Below are 24,498 nucleotides of genomic sequence, written 5' to 3' on the forward strand. Positions count from 1 at the left end.
AATCCAACACCATTTGGTTGTGACTATAAAGTCCTTCACTTGTACTCCCTTACAACTTCTGAATAACTAGGGCACTACGTTGTCGCAAGTCAAATGAAGCGCAACCTAGAATTCTATATAAGAAGAAGGTGACATTAGACAATGACTAGGATTCATTATGTAGTGAGGCAAGAATATAATGTTGAAAAAATTGTTTTGTTTTACATTCCAAACGTGCATTGATATAATCATAAACAAGTTGTATCTGTCACAAACTAAAAAGTCACTGTGGATTCACAAAAAAATTATGTATCTCCCCTGTATCTGATAACAGGCCTACCAAGGTCGCTCTTTTGTGGGCAATCATGTAGACAAGTGCTCTAAGGTTTGTCAGCATCAATCATTCATGCATGTTTTGCTTGTATTGACTGCTTTTGCTTTTTATCAGAAACACCAGTATTACACTTTTTGCTTTCTCTCCAGTTCCTTGTTTTTTTTGTTTGTTTTTTTGCATGTTTCAGAGCTAGTGTACTCTATCTGTGAGTTCAGTAGATAATTTCATACAAAGTTGCCATTGAAGGAAATGACTAAAAACGCTGAAGCCATGTTCATGATGTTACAGCTGTACTGGTAAGCATAGTTAGGTGACTAACTCCCATGATTCTCAGCGAGGCTTAAATAATACTGTCATGACAATGCACATGAATCTTTCTTTACATTACTAGACTTTGGCTAACAACAAAAGCAGTGGTTATCTTCATATTTTAACATTGAAAGATGTATTTTTTTTTACATCGATACAGATTATGTAGTGTCTGTTTATATTTCCTCTTCACCAAACATTCCTATTTTCCAGATAATAAAAAAATATCCACATAGGCTAAGGCTGTATCAATAATCAATATTTTGTTGGTATTCTAGCTACTTCTTCAATTCAGTGGTTAAAAGTTTACACAGGAAGTATAATATCAACTGTCTCTTCTTCATTGCAGCTAGAAAATATTTACAAAATCTGTTCTGCTCCAATGACTGTTGTTACTGATGTTACGCTTCCTTCTTGGAGGATGCGCAGTATCTTTATGACAAGTACCAGCCACTCTTCTTGTTTTTCTTTAAGTGCCACAACATTTACAACGTTTGCAGGCCACTGACGGACAATAGTATTGAATCACTTAGTGAGTGAATCTATCTAGCAACTACCAAATCATCATCGTGCAGGGGTTTGGGAGAGGATAATAATAGACCTAACATCAAGTTTTACCTAGTTGAAAATGAGGGCTGTGTAGTATATTTTAACCCTAATGAAGAATAGCAATATCAAGTTTTGCTGAAAGTAGTTCACTTATGAATATCAGAATAATTGGTCAGCTATTACCATGGTTTTGTTGGGTCTGAGATATTGCCGAGGAGGTGCAATTGAGAAGGGTACAAGATGTTTACTCTGTTACATTTTAATTGGTCATTTCGACTATATATTTTCTTTTCTATTTACAGGAATTAGTATCAAGGGGCTGTTCATATATCTCGGAGTACATTTCCCGCATGTCAGCATAACACCAAAGCTTAACATGCTGGAGGAACATGTGCTACCTTAGATTATGAAATGCAGAGCTGGTCTTGGCCCTGATGTTTGAACACTTTCCAGTGTACTAAAACACTACCTGTCTGCAGTCATTAGCTTTTAGTTCAGGTGTAGGTAAACAGGTATTATGTATAATTGTGCTTTGTGTGGAGCACAAATTTACATCACATATGTACCCGTACATGCAATTTATTAGCATGGTAAAAACATGTTTGACCCTGAAAATGAAAACAAAAAGCTGCCATTATCTAACACTATTTGGTTGCACCTAGTGTTTAGTGACCACAAGGACCTTCACTTGTATTAATTTACAACTTCTGAATAACTAGGGCACTGAATTGTCACAAGTCAAGTGACATTAGGCAATGACTCAGATTCATCATATAGTGAAGCAAGAATTATAATGTTGAAAAAAAATGTTGTTTAGGTTTCTATGCACCTATGTGCATTGATATAATTATAAACAAGTTGTATGTGTCACACAAAACTAAAATATCACTATGGATTCACAAAAATGTATATACCTCCCCTGTATCTTACACTTTATAGTTTACATCATTAAAATACAGACAAAATTAAACTCTTGACAGAATATTCAAGGTCCATTAAAATATTCAGGTAATTGTACTTCAAACCATTTCTATGTCATGATTTAAAACATAATGTAAGTGCGCAAGATTGCATTTGTGTATATAATTTTAAGTCTGCAGACATTACAGAAGCAAATTGATGTCACCTGCACTATCAGGTATTCTCTGTAGACTGTTATTTACTGCTATATATATAGTCTCCTTTATGAAGTTCCTTACTTCTCTTTAAAACATCTATGACAAAGGAGGTATCTCACAATATGACGTCAGATTTAATATAAAATTTATAGTCACAAGTTGCACAAAATATCCCATATTATCAAAGCTAGTCAATTTTAATGCATTTTTATGTGCATTAACATATTTTCATAAGGTGTAAACAATATTTTCACAAAAGTTTGCCATTTTACCAAATCTTACAAGTCAAACTCGTATTTGTATTTTACAAATGGTAGAACATTACCAAATTGTAATGCACAAAGTATTAGCGATCAAATTTGAAAAAAAAGTCATTTTATTTTTCAAAGGAATATGTGCATTCTACTAGTGACACCCTCAAAACGATAATTCATTCTTAACTGATCAACCTGTTATGTAACGCATCATTTTCAGTGTTGCTGTTGCGTCTTTTGCAATGTTCTATATTAGAAGATACACAACTATATATTTGCGTGTATGCTTAAATGCAGTGTTTAAATTTACAAGCTTTATGGTAAAGCTCAAGCGCCATGAATTACTGATGAACAGCATATAATGGGCTATAGACGACAACTATTGCAACAGTCCACATGAGATTGCAGTTACATGTAGAACAAATGTGTTAGAATTGTCAGTACATTATATCAATGCAAAAGGAGCTCAAAGAATCATAAAATTAGGTACACTTACATTTCTATCTCTGTTTGTACATGTTTTATACGTTCACTAGATATCGACTCTAAGACTAATGCTAACTTTGTTTCCTTTGGCCAACTCTATTATAATTTTGTAGCAATTTGTAATATGTGGTGCCTGAGCTGCAGCACATTGTAATAGAAGATGCACTAAACCATGCACACAATTATTCATAAAACGATTCACATAAACTTCAAAAGAAATATTGTAAGGAAGTCCAAAAGAAAGTTTACATAGTGAACAGAGTAGATTAGAGCAGAACTGTGATCTTTAGGGAATAACTTTTTGTTTTAGTTCAAATTCTGTTTCTTAGGAAGCCTTTGCCAATTGCTTTGCAAATGATTGGGTTCTCTGAATGATTCTACAGAAATTATATGAAAATCATTCAAACATTAACAAGCAATGAGTTTTTTAAGAAACTCTAAGAAAATATGGCTTATTACTTTGCCTACTCTTTTATTTGTATATTTCAATATGGTAACCTGACATTAATACACAGCTAATACATAATGAGATACAGTATGGTCTGTTTTGTATCAAGCTCTATTACAATACTTCCTGTCAAACATGCTAAAAGTTATCTTTAATGGTTTACAAGAACTTTGAAATCTATTTTACACCCAGTGTAATATTGGTTAGGTAAAAGATTGTCATTAGTTCACTGGCACTATTTTCCTTTGAATGTTTACATGTGAAGTACCAGAAAGTCACAATTTGCACATTTCAAACTCTGTGGCATATTTCTCAACAACCTCATTTAGTTGTAAAATGTACAAAAAATAAGAGACAGAAAAATTGAAAGGGTTCTTTTTTAAGATAATCATTTTTGTAAACTACACAAAAGACAATCATGTTGCTGGGATGCAGCCATATTTGTTGTGTAGTTATTGTTGGATCATTGAGTTTGCAAGATCTCACAACAATGCTAGCATTTATATATGTTGTCGAATTGTTCTTCGTTTTGGGTAAAAACGACGTTCCCAAAGAACAAATTGCCAGTCTGAGAATAATTTGAAACTTTTAGTTCCCTAGAGATACTGTTCAAAATAATAATATAATACTTAATATATAGGCTAGAATTATTTTGATAATATTGTTGTCATTTTGTCAAAATATAGTTTCATATACTACACTACTACTGTCTGGCATCATTTTTGTGGAAAATCTTTTCAGATGTCACTAGCCAAAAAATTGAAATTTTGCATTCAGGTTCCCGTAATGACGTTACTTGTAGATACCATTCTGGAATATGGAACATTTTGCAATACTTTTAAATTATGTTATCTTTTATAGCAATATTTTTTATTTTACTGAGAGTACAAGTACTGATATTATAAGTTTCGAAGCTCTCAATATTCTGTGTTGGTGTCAATATTATGCTAAATTTATTAGTGAACAATGGTAAAGATAAATCTATCATTTTATCATAATAAATGCACAGCAGCCAACTGTACTAGATTTTCGTTCTTAAGATCAACTGCCAATTAGAATTCCAAAGCATATAGCTCTGGACAGAAAACTAAAAGACAAATTACGTACTGATGACCATATTAGATCACAAAACAAACTGACATACAGTTGTATGCCTTGGCAAAGGGGTAAAATGAGAATCAAGACCAGGAACATTACGACACAGCTATCTTGTGATAGAAATCGAAAGTGATATTGCTTTGATACAACCAACAACTTGTGAGTCCATGCATATATTTAACACTACGATGCAGATTAACATCAAAGCATATTCAAAATGCTTGACAAGTGATATTTTAAGATATTTTCTATTCAGACTAAATAACTGCTTATCTTAAAATACAGTGGTTTTTCCACAGACATAGAAATGAAAATTGTGTGGTTATCTCTACTGCGCATCCATTGACTGTGAGAGACAATATTTTAACAAAAAACAAAATAACAGAAAAATGACAAAGTTTGTGATAGTTCATGTGGTACTTCAACCTCAATTGTTTGGATATTGTAAATCATACTCTTTTTTAGACCGTGGGTAAGGTTATCTCTGAATTGATTGCCGCGTATTTGAAAAATACACCCTAAAGGTTGGCATGTATACAAATCGGCAAACAGTGGAAGTGCCACACTTATCTCTTTCTGCTTGAGGAGATAGTTACACTTACCTTTGTAAGAGCTTCTATGTTTGCCTTAGCACCAATAAGAGTCTCTGCAACATCTTTATGGCCATTTTGGGCAGTATAGTGCAGTGGAGTAAAACCATCCTGAAGAGTGAAATATGAAAACAATGAAGTACAGGTATTTGTATCAATAGTTATGGTAATAAAGAAGCCGTCAACAATATAGATCACTGGTATTATTGGTAGACCTGATGGACAAAAATTCTCACAAATGAAATTATGTAGCATGATTATAGGAACTAGTCTTTTTTGAACTCTTTATAAAATGTAATGTTACTTGAGTAGGCACAGTCCACCTGTGCAATGAATGATATACTGTTGCATTGTGATTATTTTCTATTAAAGAACATTTCTATCTATTGAAAAAAATTGTAAAACTAAACAAAGATAAATAGCAACTAATTGCCCTTTGACCAGAAAATAGCCTACAATCATTTTCTTGATGAGTCAAGAGAGATAGCAAAAAAAAAAAAAAACATTATGAAGGATCAAGATGTCAAACAAGTGTATTTTGTTGTATTTTGTTTGTCTTCACAGGTGTTTTGCCATAATGATATTGTACACAAACAAAGAGTCAAGGATACTTATCTTCTTTATATGAGTTTTACTTTAGTTTAGATTGCTATGCACTTTGCTAGTATCAAACATTTACTTTTTAAACAAACCATTATCAGATTGAACCATTTCACTGTTGTTTTATCATAGTGGTAGGTGGGAAGATGACAGTAGGTTTACTGTTCTAAACAGAATATTCATAATGTTTCATATATGCATGTTCGTATTGCATATGAGAACGACAATATTAATATTAAACTCTAATTAGGGAAAAGTCAAATTGTTCAAGCACAGTTTCAAATCAAACAGTCAGCTACATTTACTGTGAATATTTTTTAAATTATCAGACTAAGCAACTCTCTCAATGACCAACATTTTGAAAGCTATTTGTGTCTCCATGCACACACAGGGAAGACAATGATTTTTTTCTGAATTTTAATAAATGATAGAAACAGCAAATTTTGATTTGACTGAATATGATTAACAGTCAGTGTACTGTAGACCTTGAGATCTGTGCCTGCCTTACTAATGATACAAGTTGCTATATATAGCAGTCACCAGGTTTGTTTACAAAGTGCTGACTGTAGGACGTTCCAAATTGTTGACCTTACAATTCTTGTGATAGAAATCTAAAGTGATATTGCTTTGATACAACCAACAACTTGTGAGTCCATGCATATATTTAACCCTACGATGCAGATTAACATCAAAGCATATTCAAAATGCTCAAGACAAGTGATATACCAACTTAAGGTAGCTTTCCACCTTTGCGACGACATATTTTCAAACGTGAATTTTCCCATCAAGATGTGTACTTTTACCCAAGTATTATATATCACCTGAAAGCTATTTCTATGATTTTTTTTTGTTTTATTAAGAAAATTAGTGTGCGATGAATTTTTTTGAAGATCTTAGTGAAAGTGTAAAGAAAATGGGTGGTCTCACGTAGAAAAGTTTAAGTCTGAGCGGAGAGGGGCTATTGTTCAGGTGTTAACAGGCAATTGGTCTTCAGAATACTGGCTACAAAACCGTGTCTCAGATTTTTGGAAAAGGCCTTAGTTTTTTCACATCGTTGAGTCAAAGTTTATCCACCGATTAGTCTTACAATGCCGCCTAATTAAGCAGCAATAACTCAACTTTAAAAATCTTCATAAAGAAACTGAGACAAGGTTTTGGAGACAACCTACTTGACAAACGTCTGTGAAAATCTGGTGAACTTCCGTTCACGCGTTCTTGAGTTAAACTCTTTTGAACGTGCTGCAATGTGACAAAATGCCGAACTGAGAAAAAGGCGATTTAGTAAATTGGTTCGGTTTTTTCCTTTTGAATGGCAATAAACAATGTACTCAACAGACAAAACACTAAAACCAGATAGTGAAATCAAAGTGTTCAACTTCAACAGTATATTCACTCATTGAAATCAGTGTCAACGGTCGAAATGAGGCTAAAAAGGGTGAATTTTGGGAACGTTGTACTCTTTTTAGAGCGCAATCTACACAGTAGCTGATGAGTAAATAAACTTGGGGAGTGCCAGGGAAGGGATTATGCATAATCTGTTGACTGATTAGTTGTAAGGTTTAAATAGAGTATTAACTGTTCGATCTAACTGTCGGAACTGCTACGGCATCTCGATGCCGTCGCTACACGAGCGCTTGGACTAATTACCTCCATGACAAGCGTACACTACAGTGTAAGTTTATGGCAGCATTCGATTCGACCTCGGAAACGACTCACGGCTGCGGAATGAAAGCGAGCCCGATGAGTGATATAGGGAAAACAATATTGGCTGACAACAAAAATATCTGCGTTTGTATGTGGATGTACATTTGCGGTGTCTGTGATCATGGAGATAAAAAAGAACAGCTCCATGCTGTGATTCATTACGGTTAGAGTAACCGAGGATTCAGTGAGCAGCCATTTTTTAGATCTTCACGCGCCTTGAAAACCGATAAACACTAATCAAACTACGAGCATTTCTGAGACAATAGTTCGTCCTCACTCTGTACAGCATTTCTGTGGGTGAAGACCGTTTCTGGAGTCATTTATGCTAAAATGAACCAATCGCCTGTCGGCGGCATAAAAGTCGAAGGAGAGAAGTTGAGAAAACATGAACATAGAGAAAAGTACGTCATTTCATCAAGCGCAAGTTGCATGCGATAGACCGCTCGTCAAGCGTCATACGTCACAGATAGATAACTCTCTGCTGTTGTTCGTATCCAACATGAGTACCATCGATTCCAGGCGAATATGATATCAGACCCGTCTTCACATGTAAATTTCAGGATTAGGATGGTGTTTTGCACTGTATTCAAGTAGTTAGCCCGTAAGCGTCTCATTCAATGGTTTACCGACCAATGATGACGTGTTGATGAAAACTCAGGGCAATTACGTTATTACGTTGTGACGGTCAAATTCATATTGAAATTTGTCTTCGGTCCTGCAGCATTTTGGCTACTGCCATGATAACTGATAACAATGCTGTCGTGTCCATTCCCATAAAATCATTTGATTCACATTCGTCCGGTGTACGATGAACATTTGTTAGTCGACGTATGTTTTTACCTTGTCAAGGTCGGTTTCTCATTTAGTTGTAGGGTTGCATTGTACGATTATTGGGTAATAGCGCGGTCCGGAAACGAAATGGGACAAGGAAAAACAGGACCGCGGGATTGAAACGACTTCGACATTATCAGTTCACTGCCATTGTGCCAAAACGTCTGCAAACTGAAGCAGCTATTGTTTTGTGGGGTGTGATTTCTGCATCGCTACGTATTTTGCCTTGGGAAAATTTCCTGTCGCTGTCTTGAAGCCCATGCAATTTGTTTCCACCTTGTATTTTCTAATCCCAAGTAGTTCCAGTGCCGCGGTTTCTGATATTTCATTTTTATTCATAAATTGTTCAACTCACTTAGTATTGTCATCGAACGGACAATGTCGGTTTCTAGACCTTTTGGCGCAAAGTCGTTTCGGCCGCACAATTTCCGACCCCAAGACGTTTAGGCAACGCGACCAAAGACGTTTTGGCACTACCTGGTTGGGGGAACTTGTGCCAAATGTTACAAATCTAAACACTGAGAAGTATAGTGTCAGCATTCACATGCTTTAAAGTTTGTGAGAACATGGTGAAAAACCGTGAGAAAAGAGTTTCATATCATTTTCAATAGCAATAGCCGCCGACACCGTCAAAGTTTGAAAAGCGGCGCCTAAACGGCACTTTAAAAGTCATACTGGTCAGAACGCAAAGGTCACGCTTATGAATATGACTGGTCTGTCAGTTACTTAAAAGTTTGAAGGGAAAAAAATTAATCGTAACGGGGGTGTCGAAATGTCTTGGGGCCAAAAGAAGCCGAAACTTCGGCCGAAAGAGGCCGAATGTTGCTTGAATGTTCTGAATGTTGAAGATGTGAAGGGTGTCTGTTGCGGTATACTAAGGCCGCCAGTGGAACGTACCATTTATGTATACGGGACAGCCTCTTCAAAGATGTTTAACATTACGAAATTTATCCACCACTCCTGGTGCTTTTACAAAAGCACAAAAATGTCCCAGATAAAACATTTAGTGTGTGGGCCATTTGTGTAATCTGAAATTGTACCGTCAACAATGTCATAAGTCTGACCTTGTCCGATTGTGTCGATAAATTGTGATCTTTTGGGAGCGGCCACCCCTATGAGAAAAACGGTAAGACCCACCTTTCGACGTCTAATTGCCAGGTACACTATGGTCTTGACCCACGCAGTGAACGGTAGGTGTTAATGGGATTTTCACAGCGGATGTTGTCTAAGTGCATGTGAATACTGTGACGCTGCTTGCTTAGCGTAATCCCTTGTCAATCAAGACTTAACGGTAGTCTCAAACGCCAAAATGTACACCTGTGCCTCTCGTACATTTTTATTCCAAAATTTCACCCAAAAACAAGAACTTCATGACCAAGATATTCTACACACAAGGAAGATCAATATTATAGGAATACTTTTCAGGGATAGAAGAAAAATCGTGTTTTTGACTCAAAATACCAAACAAAGGCGGAAAGCTACCTTAAGATATTCTCTATTCAGACTAAATAACTGCTTATCTTAAAATACAGTGGTTTCTTTCCACAGACAATAGAAATGAAAATTGTGTGGTTATCTTTACTGCGGATTCATTGACTGTGAGAGAAAATAATTTATCCAAAAAAGTAGTAGGAAAATGACAAAATTTGTGATAGTTCATGTATTACTTCAACTTTAATTATTTGGATATTGTAAACCATACTCTATTTGAGACCCTGGGTAAGGTTATCACAATTGTTTGCAGCATATTTGAAAAATACATCCTAAAGGTTGGCATGTATACAAATCGGCAAACAGTGGAAGTGCCACTCTTATCTCTTTCTGCTTGAGGAGATAGTTACACTTACCTTTGTAAGAGCTTCTATGTTTGCCTTAGCACCAATAAGAATGTCTGCAACATCTTTATGGCCTTTTTGGGCAGCCATGTGCAGTGGAGTAAAGCCTTTCTGAAGAGTGAAATATGAAAACAATGAAGTAAAGGTATTTGTATCAATAGTTATGGTAATAAACTCAGAAGCCATCAACAATATAGATCACTGGTATTATTTGTAGACCTGATGGACAAACATTCCTCAAAAATGAAATTATGTAGCATGATTACAGGAACTATTAGTCTTCTTGAACTCTTTATAAAATGCAATGTTACTTGAGTAGACACAATCCCACTGTGCAATGTATGATATACCATTGCATTGTGATTATTTTCTATTCAAGAACATTTCTATCTGTTGAAAAAAAAAATAATTGTAAAACTAAACAAAGATACAAAGCAAGTCATTGCCCTTTGGCCAAAAAAAATAGCCTACAAACTTTTTCTTGATGAGTCAAGAGAGATAGCAACAATACATTATGATGGATCAAGATGGCAAACAAGTGTATTTTGTTGAGGTAGTGTCTTCATAGGCGTTTTGTCAGTATGGTATAGTACACAAAAATAGAGTCAAGGATACTTTATCTTTCATATATGGTGATTACTTTAGTTAGCATTGCTATGCACTTTGCTAGTATCAAATATTTAACTTTTGAAAAAAACTATTATCAGGTTGAACAATTTCACTGCTGTTTCATCTTAGTGGTGGGTGGGAAGACAACAGTATGTTTACTGTTCTACACAGAATGTTCATAGTCTGTCGTTATTTGAATGATGGGAAAATGAAGGTCAACCATAGTTATTGTATTCTTTCTATCAACATTATTCATTACCCATGTTAGATGGGACTTTGCTTTCTGAATAATATCATCAGAACCAAGCAAAAGTACTTTGAATGATTTTTTTTAACCATTTGACAGGTGTACTTTTTTTCCCTCCAAAATTTTAGTGCAACATTTTACCACTTTTTGTGATTTTTTCTGCAATTTTTTTGATAATATTAGACCAAACGGACCTCATTTATCATTGGCTACAGTTTTGAATCAAAATTTTGTAAGATCTGAACAAAAATCATTGGTTATATTTTATCAAGTTGACTGAAATTGACTTTAGCGCTCAAAGGGGTATATTTTCAAAAAAACATTATTAGGCAATGTTACATTTTTGAAAATATTATTTGGCATTTTTGTTGAACTCTAGGAAAGCACTCCCCATAGTTCAGCCAGCTTTCTATTTTGATATTTGAAAATAGTGACAAAATGTATTTTAATTGTCTCCTCTTTTAGTACGACAAAAGGCACTCATTAGTCTGTCTGTCTGTTTGTATGGAAATGAAAATTATAAAAATTAGGAGAAAATGAGCAGTTGTTTTTGAGAGTATTTAGGCTTTGATATACAATGCCAAGAAAACACTCCTAAAGGCATTGCCTTCTCTAAATTTGAGTGTTTTAAAACGATGAGTTTAGATGCACGTGATACAGTTCATGCTGCAATTTCTGTTAATCCCTGAACATTCATTTACAAGTCTACATGTAAATGTACTCTTACACAAATTTGCCATGCTTAATCATATTTGTTTATAACGAGATGTCCCCTTAGGCAATTGTTCAATTTCTGATCTTAACAAAGTCACTTGACAAATTATTCAATCTCCTACTCAATGAACCCATTGTTATTGCATTTTAAAACGACAATGTTAATATTATTTACTCTAATTAGGGAAAAGTCAAATAGTTTGAGCAAAGTTTCAAATCAAACATTGTCAGCTATTTTTACTGTGAATATTTTTAAATAATCAGACTAAGCAACTGTCTCAATGACCAACGTTTCGAAAGCTATTTTGCCACACACAGGGAAGACGATGATTTTTCTGAATTGAAATAAGTGATAGAAACAGCAGATTGTAGATTTTTTAATTTGACTGAATTTTGGTAACATTTAAATGATTACCAGTCGATGTACTGTAGACTTTGATGTCAGTGCCTGCCTTACTAATGATACAAGTGGCTATAGCAGTCAGCAGGTTTGTTTACAAAATGCAGACTGTAGAATGTTCCAAATTGTTGACCTTGCAACATACATTTAATGTGGGAAACTCATTGTTTTACTATGACAAATTTGCATTCTTTAGTTTTCTTCCTAAATCAGACACATATTAGAGCAAATTAATCTTGCTGTAGTCAGTCAAAATGAGTGAACAAACCCCTTGCTTAAATGCCATCTATAGTTCACATATTTGACTCAACATTGGAGCTGGTTATTAGACGCATTAATATGTGAATATTGTTTTCATTAGGCTCATACAAGCATTTTCATTTACTTAAAATAACTGGAATTTATGCATCTAAACTTGACCTATTCTTAATATCTTTGAACTTTCCCTGCAATACATTCATTGCGTATTCAACAAAGTAAGTTTAAGTGGTATATAATGCCCTCTGATATTGCTTGTGTCATAGGATTTAAGCTTGTTGCTTAGTATGCATACACATGCACCTTTATTGCAAATAATTGATCATTTACAACATATCCCCCTGAAAAATTTGTTTCACAACAACAGAACAATCATATCTGGCAGCAATCAGATTCAAAAGTAATGTAGGAAGATTATTTTCCACCAATTTGAAGTGATATTTTATGTTCTAAGACAAACAGACAAAGCAATAAACAATCAAAGGACAATGGTTAGGAAATAAATCATATTGCTGGTTCACTTCCTTTCTTCAAACTATTAATATGAACTTGGTAAATTGTTTTAAGACATTATTGCTATTTGAGCCTATTTGAGCTTAAGTAAACAATTTAAGTGAAACAATTTTATTTTTACAAATGCCAGTGTTTGTTTGGTTATTAATCATTATTTACATGTACAAAAATACACATATTAAACTTTTGAATTGGTTGCTCACTTGACTTCATGCAGCCATCAGTATCACACACTGCCTGCTATACAGCACAGCATAGTCAGCTACAGTGTTGCACTGATGTGGTTGTAATTTTTCCCTTTTCAGGTACTTTTTGATTTTTCTTTATTTTTTTTCTTTATATTTTCCTTTGAGCCTAACATTCAACTTTCTTTCAAAAAAAAAAAAACAACAAAAAAAGAAAACTTAAAAAAATCTGCGTTGAAAGCTGTTGTGAAATGAAACGATCCATTTATGCACTTGATGATACTCATTAATCAAATGCAATGTGGTAGGATGTAGGGCACTATTGGACTATAACTCATGATAAAGCTGTAAATGCTTTGTTAACAGAAAGGGTGCAGTAACCATACCGTTTGGAGCCTCCTGGAAATTAACGAATATTTTAATCGAATCGACAAATTATTGACGATGATATAGTGCCAGCTTGTAATTAGGACTTTGTTAGCGTAAGTTATTAAATTAAAGTCAATGGCTTTAAAGAAAAAAAAACTGGTGTAATTTATGAAATATATTAAAGATTCAGTTTAGATGAACATTAATGTTAAAGCCATGGTAAAAGCTTGGATGTACAATTTAATTGAAATCTATTTGATTTTTGCATTGCAGACTCTTGTACCGTTTTATGATTGTCTAAGGATTGTGATATCATATAATTCATGACTTCCAATGTTGTTAATAATCTTTCATCGTGTTGTTTGAAATATTTTCCATTTACAGACGTGATTTATTGGAACACACTATGTACTTATAATGGTAAATTTTACCCTAAAATGTTTCTTTAGTTCGTAAACTGGGATCTGTCTGAAATATCATCATCTTTCAAATCTATAGAGTTAAATTTCTTAAGAACAATTATGCTGTAAACAAAAGGGTTTCCAATTGGTATTCTAACGTTTGATAGTTTGTTTTGATTTTTTTGAGTTTCATGTTAGTTTCATTGTCTCCCAAATAGGTTTCCTTACCACTATAATTTGTTATTAATTCTATATCTCTTGCCCATACTATATTTCATAAAATCCAATCTTACAATAAATGAATAACTAGTTTATTATTTTATTTAACAACAAAAAGTGATGCATGTAAAATACTTGTTTGATTTACTGTGATTCTGACATAGATGACATCACATATAACTGTGATTATGCGGCACGACTTTGTCCTTTATTTCCATGTGATTGTGACACTGGTGAACATGCCACGGCAATGTCTCCTTAAACAGTGTGATGGTGACCCTCTGCTAACAGGTAAGCACTGTTCATCTTTGTAGAGATGAATAACACAGATTTTTAAAATGAGAAATGTCTTCAAAGGCCTTCACTTTAAAGCTAACCAAATTATAGTTCTTCCTTGAGAACTTAAAGACTCAAATATCTTTGAAGTGTTTGTCATGTTTACAGTGATTGCGAGCACTGGGGAAGGTTAGATGAGCCTTTGCAGTGCATAGTGTGTGGTGCAATAAACACTTTAAATACACAGTAAAGATGGCTATTAGAGTACATGAATGAACTTCCTTCTTTCAGATTCTGTGTTGTGGGTGTGTTAGCATATGTCACAACACACTGAATCAAAGACCATCATAATCGTACACCCTTGTCTAATTACATACAATGGAATTAAGTCATGTGCATTGAATATAGATACAAGGACGTAAATCAAGTACTAGCTCCAACGAGTGAAAGAACACAACATAATTACATATTTATGCACACTGGCAGTATACTGCGACCACAGATTTCATTTTTCCGAGTGACAAAAAACAAAATTATTCCCAATGGTCACAAATAGAACAGGTGCATTATAATGTATTCCAATCCGATTACAGTAATAACCCATTCAAAATATTTCCAAATATCTACAGATCGGTGTGATAGACTCAACAATATATTTTCTTAGGGCATTCATTCAGTGGCTTTGATTTATTTACTCATTTACTACTCCCATAGTAACATTAATTATTTTTCGTAACAACGAAACATTGCAAAGGGTTTTTCATTCAATGTCAGTTTTCTGACTGACTGCATTTCTCCAGCTCATTACCACAACACAGCACACATCAGCGTACAACAAGTTCGGAAACTTTTGCTGTAAGTGACCACGTGCCATAGCAGGTGAATATCAAATGTATGAGGAAATAATGTAACTTGAGTAGGCACAATCCCCTTGTGGAATGAATGATATGCTCTGACATTGTGATTATCTTTTTTTAGAACATTTTTATCTTTTGAAAAACAAAACAAACAAAACAAAACAAAGATACGAAGCAACTTATTTCCCTTTGGCCAGAAAAAATAGCCTAAAAATATTTTCTTGATGTGTCAAGAGAGATAGCAAAAATACATTATGATGGCTCAAGACGGCAAACAAGTTTATTTTGTTGAACTGGTATCTTAAAAGATATTTTGTGTCAAGGATACTTTATCTTCCTTATATGGGTATTACTTTAGTTTGGATTGCTATGCACTTTGCTAGTATCAAACATTTACTTTTGAACAAACCATTATCCGATTGAACCATTTCACTGCTGTCTTATCATAGTGGTGGGTGGGAAGATGACAGTATGTTCACTGTTCTACACAGAATGTTCATAATCTGTCGTCATTTGAATGATGAGAAAATGAAGTTCAGCCATGGTTATTGTAATCTTTCCACAAACATTCATTATCAATGTTAGATGGGACTTTGCTTTCTGAATAATATTATCAGAAGCAAACAAAAGTAGTTTGAATGGTTTTTATTAAATTATCAAATACACAAAATAGGCAATGTTACATTCTTGAAAATATTATTTGGCATTTTTGTTGAACTCTAGAAAAGCACTCCTCGTAGTTCAGCAAACTTTCTATTTTGATTTTCGAAAATAGTGACAAAATACGTTTTGACTTTCATTTAAGTATAACAAAAGCAATCATTTGTCTGTATGGTAATGACAATTGTAAAAATATAGGAGAAAACAAGTACTGTTTATTTTTAGAATATTTTAGGCATTGATATACATTCTGAGTAAATTCTTCCAAAAGTATTGCTTTCTCTAAATGTGAGTGTTTTAAAATGATGAGTTTAGCTGTATGTTATACAGTTGACACTGCAATGACTCTTAAACTCTAAACATTCACTTACAAATCTAAGTGTACCAGGGTATACATCCAACTCCTCTTAGTCTTACACACATTTGCCATGCTTAAGCATATTTGTTAATTGCCAAATGTCCCCTTAGGCAAATGTTCAATTTCTGATGTTAACAAAGTCACTTGACAAATTATTCAATCTCCTACTCAATGAACCCTCTGTTACAACAAAATATATTTTCTCTAATTAGGGATAAGTCAAATAGTTTTAGCAAAATTTCAATTTAAAAAGTCAGCTATTTTTACTGTGAATATTTTTGAATCATCAGACTAAGCAACTTTCTCAATGACCAATGTTTTGAAAGCTATTTTGCCACACACAGGGAAGACGATGATTTTTGTCAATTGAAATAAATGAGAGAAACAGCAGATTGTTTTAATTTGACTGAACTTTGCCAAAATTAAAAGGTTAACAGTCATTGTGCTGTAGACTTTGATTTTTATTGCCTGTCTTACTAATGATAAAAGTGGCTATACCATTCACCAAGTTTTTGTAAAAATTCGGACTGTAGATTGTTGCAAAGTGTTGACCTTGCAACATAATTTTAATGTAAGTTTTGCAAGGACAAATCTGCATACATCAGGTTTTTTTTCTAAATCAGACAAATTTTTGTGCAAATCTATCTGGTCAAAAAGGGCGAGCAAACCCTTTGCTTGCATGTCAACTATAGTTCACATATTTGTTTGATTAAACATTGCCACTGGTTACTCAGAGTATTAATATGTCAATATTGTTTTCATTAGGCTCATAAAAGCGATTTCATTTACCTAAAATAACTGGAATTTATGCATCTAGACTTGACCTATTGTTCTTATTTTTGAATTTCCCATGCTATGAATTGTTTATTCAACAAACTCAGTTTTAGTGGTAAAGAATGCCCTCTGATTTTACTTGTGTCGCGTATCACAAGTACATATTCAAACACCCAAGCACAGAAATAACAGAACTCTCAAAATACATATGGAAACTCAAAGACAACAACATAAACTATGATATCAAATGGTCAATTATCGACCCCTCCACAAACCTGTACACCCAGCGAATTTAGAGCCCTGTTGGACCATACGATTTATATTAAGGGCTTTGCAGGGAGTGCTACATGTGAGGAGTTGAATGAATTCCTGTCATCTGTCGATACAGTCAGCCATATTGTCTGGCCAGTCGACCCAGAGTCAGTTGGTCGTAGTGACCATGCTTTCTGTCAGTTTGCTGACCAGACCACAGCTCAAGAAGCCACTGTGAAACTTAATGGCCGACTGTTCCTGGGTAGCAAGTTGACAATTGCTAGGGTGCTGGTCAGTTTGTACGATAGACTCCGATATGAGGCCACACCATCAGCATCTAACACCATACCCAAGACAATGAGCAGCAATATGACATCAAGACCAGTTGTCACGCCAACCAGGTACACACCCTGTCAAAAGTTACAGTACGAGAGTGAAGTAACCAATGTCGGTGAAGTCGACCAGGCAGAATTGAACCGCATGATCGAAGTTCTGCGTAAAGCTGGACATGAAGTAACCCCTGTCAGTCGGCAACCTGGTATAGGAGTCAAACCAAAGTATGGTAGCCCAGTGGTGTCATGTCCAGTTACAACTGACAAGTCTACGGTCATGCTACCAGCTGCATTGTTTCAACCGCCAAGAATTTCAACTTTTTCTGGTGACCCAAAGAATAAAGGTGACTCAGACTTTGAGTCATGGAAATACGAAATTGAGTGTTTGCAGAGAGATGGAACACATAGCAGGAAGACGCTGGCCACAGCAGTTAGGAAGTCACTGCGCGGAGATGCAGGTAGAGTTGTAATGCACATGGGTTTAGATGTAACCATTGAGGCTATCCTATTAAAGTTGAGTGGGATATATGGTGTGGTTGAAACTGGTGCTACTCTACTACAGCAATTTTATAACAGCAAACAGGAAGAGAAGGAGACAGTGGCTGGATATGGATGTCGCCTTGAGTTAGCAATTAACAAGGCCAAGGAGAGAGGTGGTATAGCAGCAGTGGCGGTGGGTGAAGCTCTCAGAACTGTATTTTGGAAGGGTTTGCGTGATGAACGAGGAAAAAATATTGCAAGACATCGCTATGATAAGGCAACATCGTTTGATAAGTTGATCCGCATCGCCCGCCTAGCAGAACAAGAAGTGAAGGAAACATTTGCTTATGCCAAACCTGCAAGTGCTGGTATCTCCAATTAGACCATTGTCCCTGAAAAGGCAAATGCTGTGAAGGAGGACTCAGTAGTAAAGGAAATTCAGCAACACATGCAGTCTTTGGCAGCCAGACTTGACAGGATGGAGGGTAATGGTGCGAGTTCAGACGCTAACCCTCAAGACATGCCCTCACAGCAGGGTCGTGGTAGAGGAAGGCAAAGAGGAAGAAATCTGCCTGAACAAAATGCTGGCACAAGAAGGAGAGGTAGAAGTCCAGAAGGTACTGGCCGCATCCGGGGACCTGTAATTTGTTACAGATGTGGTCAGGAGGGACACATAGCCAGAGGTTGCCGAAATCCCAAGATGGTGGACAACGCCCCTTCTTTTCCTGAGCTATCTGGTCAGTTAAACCCCCAGCTGCCTCCACCGGCGGGAGGGTGGTAGGCAGAACCAATGAGCAAGCCCAAGCACACGTCATTGTTCACTGTCAATCAGTACTCAACCGCATTGTGGGTGATCCTAATGAAGAAAATGCATTCATTAACGGGATGTGCTGCCGCAGTTTAATTGACACTGGTTCTCAGGTAACGACGGTAGGTGAATCATTCTACAAGAACAATTTGTCGTCATGCAAGATACATCCCATTGACGAGCTGTTAACTATAACTGGAGCACAAGGTCAGGTGGTGGAATTTCTGGGATACATAGAGGCCGAGATCTCCTTTCCAAGAGATGTCTTTGGTACTGATGAGACTTAAAGTGTGCTGGTGCTGGTTGTATTGGATACAGCTTACAACCAAGAAGTACCATTGTGTGTTGGCACCAACCTCATTAACTTGTACAGGAAGAGTTCCAGGTTGTGCAAACAAAAGCCTTCATCTGTCCAAAGTTTGAGGATATCAGCTGCTGTCCAGGATGCTTACAATCACCTTGATGCCAGGGACAATTTCTGTGGTGAAGATGGTAATCTTGGTGTGGTGAGAGCCCAGCTGCAGCGCCCAGTTAGAGTTGAACCTAACAGCGTTATCAACATTATGGGTAAAACTAAATCGGGCCCTCAGGGAGATGAATACACATTACTGTCGAACCCAGAGGGACGAGACAGTTTCCAGGTTGTCTTGTTGTCAACCCATCAGCTCTAACTATGAAGTGTACCAGAAAGAAATGAAGGCTACCTGTGCAATTGCAGAACTTTTCTAACAAGACCGTAACTGTGAGGCCAGGGGATGTGATTGGTGAAGTCCATGCTGTTACATGGGCCGGATCACCTTCACAATACCAGCTTGGGATTCAGCAACAGATGAATGCAGACAGGATAGTAATTGTAGTGATCACCTGGGTGCTAATGTATCACTGGGCAGCAATATAGACTCACACCACTTGAGTGCTACTCAATATCAGCTGGCCCAAGAGCTACTAGCGAGGAAGTCTGATGTATTCTCAAAACATGACAATGACCTTGGTTATTGTTCAGCTGTACAACATGAGATACCACTCAGTGATACCCACCCTATTCGTGAAAGGCATTGCCGCATACCCCCTGCCATGTATATCTCAACTTGACCTACAAGTGCTCCATTTTATTTTGTGATTGATCATGATTTACGTTTGAGCTGTAAAGTTACGATACTTTGAGTTGCTAATCTTATTATTCATATTCACGGGCCTGTAAACAAACCATTACTGTGTATTTGTGGTCAGTCACGTGGTTCAGCTCGACCAATCAAAATGCGACGGGCAGGGCATGGTAATATAATGGAGGTTAGTCCCAGGTTTTTCAAAAGTAGTGAAGCCATTGAATGATTTGACAGCTGGACTCCCAAGCAAGCGCAAGGACTGAAGAAGAACCAAACACTCATCACTGCCTGAGTTTGTGTGGACAGACTAATGTCAGACTGCTTTCAATGACATCATTCATAGGTTATCAAACCAACCTGTACTTGCTTATGCTGACTATGGCATCCCATTTGAGCTCCACACAGATGCGAGCCTTAATGGTCTAGGTGCTGCTCTATATCAACAACAAGATGGCAGGAAGAGAGATGTTGCATATGCGAGTAGGGGTTTGTCTCCGAGTGAAAGAAACTACCCAGCTCATAAGCTTGAGTTTCTAGCCTTAAAGTGGGCAGTAACTGACAAGTTCCATGATTACCTGTATGGGAACTCATTCAAGGTAGTTACTGACAACAACCCTTTAACCTATGTAACAACCAGTGCAAAGTTAGATGCCACTGGTCATCGATGGCTTGCCGCACTTTCAACGTATAACTTCAGTCTTGCTTACCGACCAGGAACAAGAAATGCTGATGCTGATGGCCTAGCTATCTCGCTGGCCTCACACTCCTAACCAAGAGACCGACTCTGACTTACTTCAGGATACCCTCAGTCGCTATGAGACAGGAGGGAGTGAAGTGCCATGTGAATCGGTAGAGGCTGTGTGTCAGTCTTATATGACTGCAGGGATTCCATTGGTAGAGATGGTTGGTTGTTCATATACAGCAGTACCCGAGACCATAGATTGTCCCCCAACACTGCCAGGGAGTGAATCTTTACCCACACTGACTAGGGATGAGTTGGTGGCTGCCCAGCAAAGAGACCCCGCCATTCAACGCATCGTCATCCTCAAGGAGGGTGGGAAACTTCCAACCAGAACAAAAAGGAAGGCTGAGAGTTCAGAGGTTCAGCGCTATCTCAATGAATGGCAGAGACTCAGTTTCAAGAGTGGTGTTTTGTACAGGAGTCGTATTACAGGTGAAGGCAACAAGGTGCATCAACTAGCACTCCCTAGACAGTACAGAGCCATGGTTCTCAGAGGTCTGCATGATGATGTTGGACATCTTGGATCTCGCTTCTTCTGGCCTCACATGGCACATGACGTTGAGACTAAGATCAAGTCATGTGAGAGATGTGTGAGAAGGAAGATGCCCCAGGCGCAAGATCACTTGCTCCATTGGTGTACATACAGACCAGTCAACCAATGGAATTAGTATGCATGGACTATCTGACCCTAGAAGAATCCAAGGGAGGTATATCTAACATTCTGGTGATCACAGATCACTTCACACGCTATGCAGTCGCAATCCCAACCCAGAACCAGACCGCACAGACTACAGCTAGGCATCTCTTCAACAGCTTCATGGTGCATTATGGGTTTCCAGCCCGGTTACATTCAGACCAGGGAAGAAACTTTGAGTCTGAGGTCATTCGACAACTTTGCCAATAACAGGAGTCCAGAAGTCAAGAACAACCCCATACTACCCAATAGGCAATGGACAGACAGAGCGTTTTACCGTACATTGCTTGATATGCTTGGCACCTTGGAGGAGCACCAGAAGAAGGACTGGAAATCATATGTCGGTCCACTTGTGCATGCATACAACTGTACTACCAACGATTCCACTGGTTATGCCCCCTATTAATTCATGTTCGGACGCCATCCCAGATTACCTATTGACGTGTACCTTGGATTGGAACCTGAGGGCGATTTGCCAAATACATATGGTGAATATGCTCAGGACCTCAGAGACCGACTGGATTGTGCATATACGATTGCATCAAAGGCAGCTGCTAAGAAGTCCTCATACAACAAGAAGAGGTATGACAGTAGGGCAAGGGGAGCTGTGTTGGAGCATGGTGACAGGGTTTTGGTGAAAAATGTTAGCATACGAGGGAAACACAAGATTGCTGACCGATGGGAGAGAGATGTGTATGTAGTGGTTTGCAAGACCAATCCTGACCTCCCTGTGTATACAGTCCGGCCAGAGTCTGGGGTTAGAAGAGAGAGAACTCTCCATCGCAACCAACTGTTACCATGCTTCTCATTGCCCTGCCCATCTGGGAATCAAAGAGCAGAACCCAAAGAGACTGTTGATTATACAAGATCAACAAGCAAGGCAGAAGAATCACAGGATCATGGTACAGTTTCGTCAGACTCGGATGGTGACGAGGATGTTCATTTCGTCCCAGTCTATCATGCACCACAGGAGAGGGTGCTTGAACCTGAAGAGGCATCAGACCCAGATACTGTGCCCCAAGAGTAGAAACTGGCCATGGTTGGGAAAAAGCCCACATCAGTGGTTAGTGGTGTCAGTCCACCAGGGACTACTTCAGATACACTTCCGATTGAGAATTCCTCACTACCAGAAGTACAATGTGTTGTTGAGAACGAAGTGAGCGGAAGTTTGGAGCCATCGAATGACTCTAGTCTACAGGAGGATGCTGAATCACACAAGGAGTTTGAAATTCAGGAGGAAGTACACTTCGAACCCATGCAAGAAGTAGAAGGGGAACCCTTAAGGAGATCAAAACGGACAATACGACCACCAGATCGCCTGAATCTTACTCAGGTCTGCAGTAAACCAGAATGGATGGTCAAGCAGATTACCTCACATCTGTGAAGTTTAATGCCCAAGGTGACTCTGCAGAACGTCTTTGTGCCACGTTGATTGACATTATATCGGACGGTTAATCCCTGACTGAATTTTCTTGTGAATATCGGGACGATATTCCAGAAAGCAGGGGAGGGTGTAACCATAGACAATTTTTATTTTTATTTTCTTTTCTGATTATATATATATATTGTATACAGGTACTATATGCACCTACCTAATACGAGTGAGTAACCTGTTAACGAGAGTGGGTACAGCGCCACCATTGTCAGACTTTTACTGCTGAGAATCTCGCGATATCTGACGAGATTCATTAAAGAGTTTGACTTGCAGACAACTGCACATTTTCTGTGTCTGCCTCATTGATATTTCTTTTCAAGCTTTTGACAGCAGTGAATGTGTGGTCGAGTAAACTGTAGATGTATACTCTCCTTTAATTTAATAGGTATTTTTGTTATAGTATTTCAGTGATTTTCCCGAGTTTTGCTCAGTTGAAAGTTTGGATGAGATCGCGCCCATGAGGAGACGCGCCATGTGTTTCATGAGCTATTTTTAGCGACTGTGCAAGTGAACTTCTGATGTGTCGATCAATGCATCTAAAAGACTTATATATAGTTCTGTCATTGAAACAGGACAAGTGGCTCCGGCGATAGATGTAAACAAATCGTCTCCAGTTTTGCTAAAGTATCATAGCTCATTTCTGCTCGTTATTGAGAAAGGCCTTGTAGTTTAGTGTAGAAGTGAACGTCGATTCAGATCAGCTGTTCAGTTTTTCATGCATGTGTTGAAACAGTACGCCAAAGTTTTCATGGCGTTGCCTTGTTGTAGGAGATCGTTGATTTTCGAGATTCATTAAAGAGTTTGACTTGCAGGCAACTGCACATTTTCTGTGTCTGCCTCATTCATATTTCTTTTCAAGCTTTTGACAGCAGTGAACGTTGTGGTCGAGTAAACTGTAGATGTATACTCTCCTTTATTTTAACAGGGTTTCCCCTTACACTGGCTACACATACAGTGATTCCTTGTTTTAGTATCAATTCCACTTCTTGTTGCTCCCCTCTATGTAGGAGGCTCATCCACAAGTACTGAAGGTAAATTGCAAAGTTTCTTTCTAAAAACAAGTCATCGTTGATGACACAGTCCCCACTTGTTAATGGGTACTTTGATTACAGGTCCTCAGAGAGGATAGAGTCCTCTTCATTAGGTCTGTGATAAAAATACTTTTGAATGAATTCGCTTGATACATGTCTGAGTTGTAGTTCAGGACATGAAAAAATCGTAATAAAATGGCCACACGGTGGCCATATTGGATCGTATCACAAAATAAATAAATGTGCATATGTATGACATGGGTTAATGTCCTTGTAGCAAATTTGATTAAAATTGGATGAGATATGCCTGAGTTATGGCTTGTACATGAAAAATCATAACAAAATGGCCGCACAGCAGCCATATTGGATCGTATCACAAAACAAATTAATGTGCATATGTATGACATTGGTCAATCTCCTTGTACCAACTTTGAATAAATTCACTTGATACATGTCTGAGTTATGGTTCTGGACATGAAAAAATCGTAATAAAATGGCCACACGGCGGCCATATTGGATCATATCACAAAACAAATCAATGTGCATGTGCATGACATGGGTCAATGTACTTGTACCAAGTCTGAATAAAATCGGTTGAGTTACGCCTGAGTTATGGCTCTGTACATGAAAAAGTCGTAACAAA

General features: G+C 37.2%; 1 long non-coding RNA gene across 1 annotated transcript in view; it reads right to left on the reverse strand.

The window, feature by feature from the left end:
* Positions 1-10,135: 10,135 nt before the first annotated feature.
* LOC139123561 (uncharacterized) overlaps positions 10,136-24,498 on the reverse strand; it is a 75,209-nt gene continuing 60,846 nt past the window's right edge. Inside the window, exon 3 of the long non-coding RNA XR_011549713.1 lies at positions 10,136-10,246. This is a non-coding gene — a long non-coding RNA (uncharacterized lncRNA). The remainder of the gene's footprint in view (positions 10,247-24,498) is intronic.

Source organism: Ptychodera flava, assembly GCF_041260155.1.
Source record: "Ptychodera flava strain L36383 chromosome 23 unlocalized genomic scaffold, AS_Pfla_20210202 Scaffold_23__1_contigs__length_28996876_pilon, whole genome shotgun sequence".
NCBI classification, from domain to species: domain Eukaryota; kingdom Metazoa; phylum Hemichordata; class Enteropneusta; family Ptychoderidae; genus Ptychodera; species Ptychodera flava.